Source organism: Grampus griseus, assembly GCF_964374135.1.
Source record: "Grampus griseus genome assembly, chromosome: 7".
Classification (NCBI taxonomy): domain Eukaryota; kingdom Metazoa; phylum Chordata; class Mammalia; order Artiodactyla; family Delphinidae; genus Grampus; species Grampus griseus.
Window position 1 is genome coordinate 72,002,149 of NC_139001.1, and position 12,969 is coordinate 72,015,117.

At 44.9% G+C, this 12,969-nt stretch overlaps 1 protein-coding gene across 1 annotated transcript in view; it reads right to left on the reverse strand.

Moving 5' to 3' along the window:
* Positions 1-12,969, reverse strand: part of TANC1 (tetratricopeptide repeat, ankyrin repeat and coiled-coil containing 1) — a 229,711-nt gene that overhangs the window by 96,942 nt on the left and 119,800 nt on the right. The window lies entirely within an intron of this gene.

Sequence of the window (12,969 nt, forward strand, 5' to 3'; positions counted from 1 at the left end):
ATTTCGAAACACTTCAACATAAACAGTGCGATAGAAATGTGTGTCTGTCCGTTGCCTTTAATCTCCTGCCTGAGGGCAATTACTTGTCTTAATCTGGAATACAGGCTCCTGAAATAGTTAACTAGCCTTTAATCAGAAGGCCACACACAACAGCTAAGGCCACCACAAGTCCAAGTTGGTCAGCTAGCCATCCTTATCAGCAACCAGCACCACAGTCACCCTAATTAGCACCCTGGAGGTTAGAAATAGAATTTCACACAGGTTAAATTACTGACTTGTTATTTAGTATTATGGTTGCTGGAAATCTCTTTTCAGCGGTGAATTCATGGTATTTGAGGAAAGAGGATAGACTAGAAATATCACAGAAGCACCCTGGCCCATGTATGACCCAGGCAGATGAAAATCTAGCCAGCCCTCACAGATGTGCCCTAGGCTTGATAAGTAAGTGGCTGGAGGTCCAGCTACTGATTCCAGGGAATTATTTGGCCTCTGATTCAAAAATGTCAGGATAACTGAAGTTCTGTCTGTGGTAGGGAGAACTCCAAAGATGTCACTCCAAGATTCCCAGGCCCTGATTATTGAATCAAACACAATCCAGGCACTACTGTGAAGGGGATCTGCAGGTGGGATTAAGAATTAAGGTTACTGGGCTTCCCTCATGGCGCAGTGGTTAAGAATCCGCCTGTCAATGCAGGGGACATGGGTTCGAGCCCTGGTCCGGGAGATCCCACATGCCACGGAGCAACTAAACCTGTGCGCCACAACTACTGAGCCTGCGCTCCAGGGCTTCCGAGTCACAACTACTGAGCCCAAAGTGCCGCAACTACTGAAGCCCACACACCTAGAGCCCGTGCTCCACAACAAGAGAAGCCACCACAATGAGCCTGCGCACCGCAACGAAGAGTAGCCCCCGCTCACTGCAACTAGAGAAAGCCTGTGCGCAGCAACGAAGACCCAACACAGCCAAAAATAAAAATAAATAAAATAAATTTTTTAAAAAAAGAATTAAGGTTACTAACCAGCTGACCTTCAACTAGAGAGATCATTTTGGATTACTGAGTGGGCCCCATGTAATCACACGAACCCCTAAAAGCAGAAGAGGAAGACTGAAGTCAGTCTTCATCTCATGAATACATGTAATGTGTCCCCTGGGGGGATTCCAGAACTTCCAGAAACCTTTTTCCAAGGGCCTGGGGCCTTGTGTAAGGAGAGAAGGGTAGCAAGTCAGTGCAATCTGAGTTAAGAGTATGAGGTGAAATGAGACAGAAGGCAGTGGGACCCAAAGCCTGAGAAGGATTCAGCCCTTCTGGACTTGGCATGTTGCTAGTTTTGAAGACGGGAGGAAGGGGGCCACATGCAAAGGAATGCAGCCAGCCTCTAGAAGTTGAGAACGACACCTAGCCAAGAGCCAGCAAGGAAATGAGGACCTCAGTCCTACAGCCATGTGGCACTGAACTCACCCAGCCCGAATGAGTTGGGGAATATTTCATCCCCTGAGCCCCAGAAAGGAATGCAGTCCCAGCAACATCATAAGCTGGGCCTCGTGAAACCCAGAGCAGAGAACCCACTGTGCCAGGACTTCCAACCCACAAAACTCTAATATAATCAATTTGTTTTAAGCTGATATCTTTGTAGTAATTTCTTAGGGCAACAGTAGAAAACTAACATGTCGTCCACGAAATGCTGCCATACTTGCTACAGGTAAACACTGAGTGTGACGTGCCATGAGGGCAGCGACCCTTCTAAAAGGACAGAGCTGGAAGTTTACCAGGCATATGAAACAGGTGATATGACTGCACTGTGCCAGCCTGCTAATAAACCTCTATACGGGCAGAATGCCATCTGACCCTTGTTTTCATTCATACCTGAGTTTACAGGGAGGAAAACTCTAGCCCTCACGTCTTATAACTACTGGTAGTAGTTATAATTTACCATAAAGAATCTAATACCTGAAGTTGGTTTTGTTTTGCAAGTAAGAATCACTAACCAAACCATCACAAATAAATGAATAACCACAAACTTTGGTTCTAAGATGTCTCTGGAAGAAAGATCGGAGTCCTTCCTGGAATCATTTCAGTTTCTCTAAGGAACTAGGGAAGGAGCCCATAAGGGGGAAGGAGTTCTCCTGATATTTAGCAGGAGATGAGCCCTGTGCTGCGTGATGTAGTAAAGACCCCAGAAACAGGGAGGCAGGGCCCTGGAGAACTTTCTTTCCCTGAGGGTTCAAAGTGCGATCCCTGGGCTGGACCGGCAGCAACAGCATCACCTGGGATCTTGTTAGAAATGCAAATTCTCAGCCCCACCCCAGAGCACCCGGATGATTCTGATACTCATGCTTGAAATCCACCACAGGGGTTAGCAATACAGGACCTTGTCCATGCCCTGAGGCAGCTTCCAATAAAATAAGAAGATTAGAAAGAGCTGCCCAGCGGACAGTGTTAAGTGACTGGGGAAAACAGCAGAGGGAAGAGGCGGGACCTGAACTGGGCCTGAGGATGAAGCAGCTGAAGGAAGAAAGCCACGCCTCTTCTGTTGGCTTCCACAAAGTGCCACGTACTCAGTAGGTACACAAAGGTTAATTTTGACAAGAAAAAGTTCCTTTCTGCTTTTTGAATAAATTATACGTATTTGCTATAAACTAATAACTTTTATGATTCGGGGTTATTTTTTCAAATATTCATTCAGTACAGTGGCTACTGCGGAATCCTGTTCTAACCCTCATTCGTTCTTTTTGCCAAGGGCAGGAGATCTGTGGGGGAAGGGATGGGGTGGGAGGAAAGAGCATGAGTTCCAGTCTATCCAGAGGTCCCACCTGTTGGCTGGTGCTCCATGACGCTCCTAAACCACCCTGGAGAGGGCAGGAGAAGAGCAGTCGTGTCTCACGCCGCAGCAATCCATCCTCCTCAGGGCCCAGGTCCAGACTTGCCCATCCTCTTCAAACAAAGCTCTGGTGCACACACACACCCCACCCTCCCCCCTCTGCAGGAACCCCCGGGTCCTATGTCACAGAGATAATGGCAACAGAAGGAAACACCTGAAAGTCTCCTCAGCTCCTTCCTCACACACACTTGCAATGGCACTCATCCTGTCGTATCTGTGTAAAGTTAACCCTTCTACCTATGCTCAGGGTGCCAAGATCAAGGGCAAGGAAAGGTGAGAGAGGTGCAGGATCCAACAGTTTATACAGAGAAATATCTCTAATGGTTACCCTGGATAGGAGGAGACTTTATGAGCTTAATTAGATTAGGTTAAAAGATTATCCTTGGATGTTAGTTACAACCTGACTAGCTTGCACTGAGACCATTAAGATCCAGTTAGGACAATGAGCTACCACTACACACCTAGTAGAATGGCTAAAATTAAAAAAAATTTTTTTTGATGATTAAAAACTGCTCGTGATGGGCTTCTCTGGTGGCGCAGTGGCTGAGAGTCCGCCTGCCGATGCAGGGGACACGGGTTCGTGTCCCGGTCCGGGAAGATCCCACATGCCGTGGAGCGGCTGGGCCCGTGAGCCATGGCCGCTGAGCCTGCGCGTCCGGAGCCTGTGCTCCACAACGGGAGAGGCCACAGCAGTGAGAGGCCCGTGTACCGCAATAAATAAATAAATTAAAAAAAAAAAACTGCTCGTGAGGATGCAGATCAATAGGAACTCTCCTACACTGCTGGTGGGAATGCAAATGGTACAACCACTTTGGCAAACAGTTGGCATTTTCATATAAAATTACATTAAGACATTTAACATATCACCAAGCAATTCCACAACTACACATTGACTCAAGAGAAATGAAAATATAAATTTACTCAAAAACCTGTATGAACGTATTTATAGCAATACATGCATACACATTGACTCATAATCACCAAAAAACCCTGAAAGCTATTCAAATGTCCTTCAACTAGTGAATGGATAAACGACAGTATGTCCATGCAATAAATTAACACTACTCAGCAATAAAAAGTAAAGCGGTAAGACACAACGTTGTAAATCAACTATACTTCAGTAAGAAAAATATATTGGGGGGGAAAAAAAAAGAGGTACTGACACCCACTACGACGTGGATGAATTTCAAATGTATTATGCTTAGTGAAAGAAGCCACATTCAAAAGGCTGTATAACGTATGCTTCTATTTAGATGACATTCTGGAAAAGGCAAACTACAGTCTTGGAGAACGTGCCAGTGGTTGCCCGGGAGTAGGGGTTGACTACGAAGGGGCAGGAGAGGGAACTGTTCTGGGCTTGATTGTGGTGGTGCTTACACAACTCCACGTATTTGCCAAAGCTCATAGAGCAAAAATAATTCTATTCTATGTAAATCAAAAAATAAGTGAAAAAAATTAAAGAAGAGTGGGCCCGACTGAGGGTGTCTTTCTGTGCTGGGGAGTGACTCTCACTGCACGCAACTTCTATCCCGGGTAAACATCTCTGACCCACCGAGACGCAGAACCAACCAGAGGCCAGCCCCAGCATCTGTCATCTCCTTGCACCTTGATAAGACAGCCCTGGTTTTTACCTGGTCACGGTTTTCAAAGTACCCAATACCTGGAAAGAAATGAGAGATCACAGGATACCCCTTCAGTGGGGTGCTGGGGGTTGTTTATGTAAAGCAGACTCTCCAGGCTCTCTCAGTCCATAGGTGTGGACTCTTGTGGACTGACTTCCTATCAACTGAACTACTTTACAGCTCTGCGAATTGCAAAAAAACTGATAGCAATGCATATGAATTTTGTCTGGCAGAGACTATAGATCCCTGTAATCCAAATTCTCATTTAAACGGGTCTTAATGTCTTGCTTGTTCCTGCCTTAACGAATGAGCTAAATAAAACTGTGGACACAGGACCGTTTTATATTTACATGTCATACTTTTGCTTTTTTGAAAAATCATACTTTAGCAGCACAGCATATTAAATGAATAAAAGGCTGCATTTTCTAGCCTTCTTGGCAACCACTGAGAGGAAAGTGAGTGTTGGGTGGGATTTCAAGAAGGACTGTCTAAAGGGAGCCAACCCAGCTGGGAGAGGCCCCTTTCTGGCAGAAATGCTGACATACCAGGTGCTACTCAACACTCCTACCGGACAGTGAGGTGACCTTGTGGTGAGAGGGAATGTAGGCTGATAACAGCTCCCAAAGGAATGTCCAGGACCCAATCCCTAGAATCTGTACACATGACTTCATTTGGAAAAGTGGTCCATGTGGCTGTGGTTAAGGATTTTTGAGATGAAAGCATCATTCTGGATTATCCAGGTAGGCCCCAAATGCCATCACAATAATCATCACAAGTCTCCTTATGAAAGAAAGGCAGGGCTTCCCTGGCGGTGCAGTGGTTGAGAATCCGCCTGCCGATGCAGGGGACACGGGTTCGTGCCCCGGTCCGGGAAGATCCCACATGCCGCGGAGCGGCTGGGCCCGTGAGCCATGGCCGCTGAGCCTGCGCGTCCGGAGCCTGTGCTCCGCAACGGGAGAGGCCACAACAGTGAGAGGCCCATGTACCGCAAAAAAAAAAAGAAAGGCAGAGGGGGATCAGACCATCACACACAGAGAAGGCCATGTGACACAGAGAATGGAATGATGAAGCCACAAACCAAGGAATACTTAGAGCCATCAGAAGCTAGAAGAGGCAAGGAACCGATTCTCCCTAGCCTCCACAGGGGATGCAATCCTGCTGATACCTTGATTTCTGACTTTCGGCCTCCGGAAGTGCGAGAGAATAAATTTCTGTTGTTTTAAGCCACCAAGTTTGTGGTAGCCCCAGGAAACTAACGCCAAGGATGAGCACCAAGCTAGGTTCCCTGACGACACCTTGAACTCACCAAGGCTCCGAGCCACGTACCTCTGGACCATTAACTAGAGAGAGAGAAACACATTTTTATCTTGTTTAAGCGATTACGTATTTGACTTTTTTTCCTTGAAGCCAAACTTAATCCTAATACTGCGGCATACTGAGATCACGAGTTCCTGGCCCCAACCTCACCTCGCCTCCGCTGATCAATCATATTGGTTGTCCTGCAATCTGAGCAAGGTTGAGAATTAAATGAAGAGCTGAAGAAAAAAGAAGTCACACCCAAAGGATCAAAACAACTGTGTTACGGTTAAGATTACGTTTGCACCACTGGGCATAATCAGGGAGTACGTGTAGTAAAGAATTTTTTAACGTTTTTAAAATGTGGCATATCAGAGTATCTAACTGATTACCTTTATGATTCCTATTTGAAATGGGTAATTTTCAGCTTTAAGTAAAATTTACTTCAATATATTTCTTATTTTTATTACTTTTAAATTGAAGTATTTATACTTCAATTTATAATATTGTGCTAGTTTCAGGTGTACAGCACAGTAATTCAGGTTTTTTGCAGATTATATTCCATTACAGGTTATTACAAGATATTGAATATAGTTCCCTGTGCTATACAGTAAATCCCTGTTGCTTATCTATGTATCTCACATCTTCTTAAGCCAATCGTCTCTTAATGGACACCTGGGTTGTTTCCATGTCTTGGCTATTGTAAATAGTTCTGCTATGAACGTTAGGGTGCATGCATCTTTTCAAATTGGAGTTTTTGCTTTTTCCAGATATATATGCCCAGGAGTGGAACTGCCGGATCACATGGTTCTAAGTTTTTTAAGGAACCTTCGTACTGTTCTCCATAGTGGCTGCGCCAATTTACATTCCCACCAACAGTTTACGAGGGTTCCCTTTTCTCCACACCCTCTCCAGCATTTATTATTTGTAGACTTTTTGACAACAGCCATTCCGACAGGTGTGAGATGATACCTCATTGTAGTTTTGACTGGCATTTCTCTAATAATTAGCGACGTTGAGCATCTTTTCATGTGCCTGTTGGCCATCGGTGTGTCTTCTTTGGAAAAATATCTATTCAGGTCTTCTGCCCATTTTCTTGGGTTGATTGTTTTTTTGATATTGAGTTATATGAGCTGTTTTAAATGTATGGTTTTCAATTAGACTATAAACATAAGATTTGTAAGTTGAATTTAAAGGCCATGGAAAGCCACGTTTAAAATTAACTATGATACAATGAATAGTAATTTGAAACTTATATCATCATCTGTACACAAAATGCTGCTCTCAGACATCGAAAGCCTCGTTTTATACATTGGAGAGACCATTGTTAAAGTCAGTCTCTCACTTTCAAAATGCTCACTGGAAGGAATTCAAGACGGAAGGAAAGAAGGAGGGAGGGAGAAAGGAGAAAAAAAAATCCCTTAACTCCAAGTCCACCACAAGTCACCTACAGCCCCCAGCTGGCCAACAAAGCTAGCCATCATTCATTTCTGGCCCCCCAGCCACATTCTAGAACCTTCCACGTGCTACTGCAGTCCTCACTGTCATCGCTGTGTACTTGTCAGCAACCCCAATGAACTCCTCCACGTTCCTGGCATCTGTACAGAGGAGGCACTCTGCTCTGAGATGCTCTCAGGTCAGGAGCAGCCTGCAATCTTGCTATGCACAGTCAGAGGCTGGTGTGTCGGGCCCCACACGAGTGGCCTCTAATAGTCCCAGAGAGCCATGACAGGCCGTGTGTGTGAGCTTGAGGCAAACGTCCTTCTCTGACCTCTGTGGTGAGGAGCTCACACTTGAACGCACGTGGTTTCCATTATCTGAAACACCTCTTGAAAACATCGGGAACCTAAGAGGGCAGCAGCTAAGTGATATTTGGGGGGCTTAGCTGTTATCTCTTTCGAGGTTGAACAGGACAAATTGCACTCACAGATGACATAGGTAACCCATGACATCACTGACAAGGAGCCAGATGACGAGCCACAGGCAGAGCTCATCTCCTCCCGACACAGCTGCCACCCCCTGTAATGACTGAGACAGTCACAGCCCTCTCAGCTCCAATGTTCAGCTTTCTACTAGTGTCTTGGGTTTAGGACACAGCAGAGGGAAGGGCTGCCACATTAACTGAGTTACAGTTCAAGTTCTTTATGAACTTTTCTTATCCATCAAAGCAAAAACGATTTTTTTAAGCTAAATAATGGATGTTAATACACTTTATTAAAACACACAGATCATAAGTGTCCAGCTCGATAAATGTTTACATATGTATATATCTATGTAAAGCAATCTAGATCAAGTTTTAAAATATTACAATTTTTTTTAAGAAAGTTCTCTCATGGTCCTTCCAGTGAATAGCCATTCCTCTCCTCAAAAGCAACAATTTTACCTCACTCTCAAAAGTTGATCAAGATTAACATTAAATTTGGAATTCCTGGGCTTCCCTGGTGGCGCAGTGGTTAAGAATCCACCTGCCAATGCAAGGGACCGGGTTTGAGCCCTGGCCGGGGAAGATTCCACATGCCGCGGAGCAACTGAGCCCGTGCACCACAACTGCTGAGCCTGTGCTCTAGAGCCCGCGAGCCACAACTAATGAAGCCTGCACGCTTAGAGCCCATGCTCCACAGCAAGAGAGGCCATGGCAATGAGAAGCCCGTGCACCGCAACAAAGAGTAGCCCCCGCTCGCTGCAACTAGAGAAAGCCCACGCACAGTAACGGAGACACAACTCTGCCAAAAATCAGGAAGATAAATAAAAATTTTTTTAAAAATTTGGAATTCCTGATGACACACTGATTTATCACAACAAAAAGAGTGACTGCTTCTTGATTTTCTTTAGAACCAACTCTAACAGGCTGTCACAAAAAATCTGCCAAAAATCAGGAAAATAAAAATTTTTTAAAAAATTTGGAATTCCTGATGACACACTGATTTATCACAACAAAAGGAGTGACTGCTTCTTGATTTTCTTTAGAACAAACTCTAACAGGCTGTCACAAAAAATCTGCCAAAAATCAGGAAAATAAAATTTTTTTAAAAAATTCGGAATTCCTGATGACACACTGATTTATCACAACAAAAAGAGTGACTGCTTCTTGATTTTCTTTAGAACCAACTCTAACAGGCTGTCACAGGAGTCTCCAGCTTAGCACTCCCTAACCCCCACCCAGGTCAACCACAGGCCATATTAAACCATCCCACCAACTTCCCCACCTCTCCCGTTCTGAAGACTCCTCCTATGGATGTAAGCATTGCAGGAGGCAGAGGGCTGCTAATCCCCACCCGCCCCCCCCCCCCGTTCCCACACATCATGGTGGGCACTTGCAGGCTCCCTGGCCAACTTCCACACAGCCTTAAACTTCTTAAAACATCTGGCCAAAGAAGAATGAAACAAAGTAAGTCCCCCACCTGCGTACACCCCAAGATAAAAGCTCCAGAAGTTCAGAGTTTCAACCTGTTGCACTTTTATACCTCAGCTATTAAACAATTTTGAATAATCAGAAAAAAAGCTTACCTTAAGATACGCATTACAAGTTAATGGGGACTTCCCTGGTGGTCCAGCGGTAAAGAACCTGCCTTCCAATGCAGGGGACGCGGGTTCGATTCCTGCTGGCGGAACAAAGATCCCACACGCCCTGGGGCAACTAAGTCCGTGTGCCACAACTACTGAGCCCGTGCACTTCAATGAGAGAGCCCGCATGCTGCAAACTATAGAGCCCACGTGCTCTGGAGCCCACGCGCCACAACTAGAGAGGGAAAACCCACAGGCCACAACTAGAGAGAAGCCAGTGGGCCGCAACGAAGATCTCTCGTGACGCAACTAAGACCCAAAGCAGCCATAAATAAATAAATAAAGTAAAAAAAAATTTTAAAGTTAAGTTCATGTGCCAAAAATAATAATAACTACTGGGAATTTTAACTTTAAAGCGTTCACTGTTTATGTAAACCCAATCATGTATAAAGGCAAAGTCAGAAATCAGCCTCCTTTTAAGAACTCAAAACATTTTTTTCTTCAAGTACTTTAGCTACTAGACATCCACGAGGGTCAGGAAAAAGACATGGGTCTCTAGAACACGGCAATCCTTCTGCATTTACCACACGGTGGCGCTGCTTCAACACTAATTCCAGACAAAATCCAGAAGTGTATTTCTTCACCACCAAGACAATAACGCTTGCAACCCGTTAGCGTGACGTCCAGAAAATTTTGGGGTTTTTTTTTTAAGGTTTTAGGCAATATACATATGGTTAACAGTCTATATGGATAAATTAAAACTGCTCAGGCAGCAACTCTGCCCTCTTTTTAGGTTGGACTTAACAGAATTCTGACATATTTGCCAGGGGAAGGCTGATCAGCCTGACAGCCAGCAATGCAATGTGTTGGGCAGAAGGGCCGAGTGCCTGAGTGAGATGTCTCACAGCGCAACACTGACATGTCCCCTGCCTGTGAATCTATACTGATATAAACAGGTAAGTGAGGAAGAAGACATGAATCGCTCAAGGCAGAAAAATTCCAAATAATTTATGTACATACTCCACTAACAAGGTGGGGAGCCCAAGTCCCCACCCTGCATGGGGGGCTGTGCATAGCAACTTCCCTCCAGAGAGTAGAGGATGGAAAGGGATGTAAGAAAAAGAGTAACTTCACCCTGGAGAAACCTGGCAACCTCTACCTGGGCCGGGTGAACAAAGTGAACGAAAACCGTGGTAAGTCATGTTGAAGTGTCAACATGATGTGATGAGAAGGGCACCTTACCTCTGTGGTCCGCCTCCTCAAAACTAAAGTCTAATCATGAGAAGCATCAGACAAACCCCTCAAAGAGGGGCATCCCACAAACCATGGGAACAGTAGCTTCAGAAGTGCCAAGGTCATCAAAACCAAGGAAAGTCTGGGAAACTGTCAGAGCCAACTGGAGCCCAAGGAAACATGACAAATAAATGTCATAGGGTATCCTTGACTAAGATCCTGGATATTAGGTATCAACTAAAGAAACAGGAAGTACAGACTTCGGTTAATAATAATGTATCAGTATGAGATCATTAGTTGTGACAATGTATCATACTAATATACTATGTTAATGATAAAAGCAAGTGGCTATGTGGGAATATATGGGAACTCCAAACTATCTTTCAACTATTCCAAAATAAACTTTTTATCTAAGGCTCAAATGGTAACTAAGAGAAACCTTCACATACAGGAGAATTCCTTCAGCTTCTGTATTAAGGAACTTAGGCTGTGTTCCCAACAATCCCTTGACATCCACCATAGAGGAGGAAGGTTGTTACAGGCTGAAGGACGTGCCCCCAAATTTCATACGCTGAAGTCCTACGTCCTAGTACCTCAGCATGTGACTATATTTGCAGACTAGGTCTTTAAGAGGTGACTGAGTTAAAATGAGGCCATTGAGGTGGGCCCTAATCCAATCTGAGTGCTGTCCTTACAAGAGGAAATGTGGACAAAGGGACACCAGGGATGCACAGACACAGAGGAAAGACCACGTGAGGACATAGGGAGAAGGTGGCCATCTGGAAGCCAAGGATAGAGGCTGCAGGAGAAACCAAACGTGCCAGTACTTTGATCTTGGACTTCCAGCCTCCAGACCTATGACAAAATTAATTTCTGTTGTTTAAGCTACCCATCTTGTGGTACTTTGTCATGGCAGCCCTAGCAAACTAATACAGAGGTGAAGCAGAAAAACAGTGCTTCACTGAATGTTACGTGAAGGACAGCAGTGGGAATGCAGAGCTTGATGGGTTCTGTGCCATGTGTACCTTTTGAGAGGGATCTGACCTAAGGCTGCTGTTCTGGGTGGCAACTAAGTGACGTGGAGATGGCCCGGGCTTTGGACTCAGGCAGACTGAAGTCCAAATCCCAGCCAGTCCCTAAGTAGCTGTATAACCTTCAGGCAAATTATCTAAACGCTTGGGTTTTTCCAGCAACTGTAAATGGGATTGGTGCCTACATCTCAGGGTTAAAAATGTTTACAAAGGGTCTAGTACATGGTAAGCACTGAAAAAATACTAAGTTTCCATTCTCCCCTTCCTTTCCTCTAAGGCAAAAGTCAGGTTGGCACACTATGGTCTAGGGGCCAAGTCTGACCCACTGCATGTTTTTATAAATAAAATGTTACTGGAACATGGCCATGACCATTCATGAATGAACTGTCTATGGCTGAGCTGCACTACAGTGAAAGGTGAGTGGTTACAACACAGACCATATGGCCCTCAAAGCCTAAAATATTTACTATCTACCCTTGACAGAGTTTGTTGATTCTGCTGTTTTCCTATTTCCAAAAGCTGACAGATGCTTGTCATTCCTCATCATACTTGAACTTCCCAGCATCTGCCACAGATGCCAATGTCTTGAGATCCTTCCTCCTCCCTGGAGGCCAGTGATCTGAGCTCAGGCTCTGCATCTCCAATTCCCTGGTGCTCTTCACAAGCAAGGATCTCTGCAGAATACCAAGCTTAGACATATTCAAAGTCGCCACCCCACCTGGCCAACCTGTTTCTGTGTTCCACATTGTAATTAATTACACCAGCACCTATGCCTGTGGCTGTACAGAGACAGCATGACTTGCAATCCCAGCACCGGGGTTGAAATTCCACCTGTCAGAGCCTTACCTAAAACACGAAAATAATGACTCCCCTTGGAGACCCCATAACAATAGGGGGAAAATGTGAATAAAGCCACTAGTGCAGCAAAAAGTTTTTGAATCCAGATCTATCTGGAAACCCAAGCTAGAGACCTTAGCAAGCTTCCCAACTGCTGTGCAAAGAATTTGTTACAGGATGTGCTGGGATGCAGATCCCCCAGCTCTGTGGACTGCAGGGCAGTCTGGGGCAGTGCTACAAGGGACAGTCCATTTACCCCATTGCTGGACAAATATTTCCTATATGTGCCGTGATACGAAACGGGTTCACAAGCCCTGGCCCATTTTGCACTTTTCTTCCTTCTCTAATTCTCATGTACAAATGGGTCACCACAACCTATAGACTCCTTTTCCTAAAATTTTCTCAAATGGACCTCCACCTCCCTCCATCCTCCTTCTCTGTCACTGCCAAGGTTTCAGCTACTATACATCCTTTGAATCATTACAGGAGAGTCCCAACCAGTCTCCTCTACTCCAAGATGGCCTGTACAAAATAAATACTTACTATCCCAACCCAAATCTATGTAT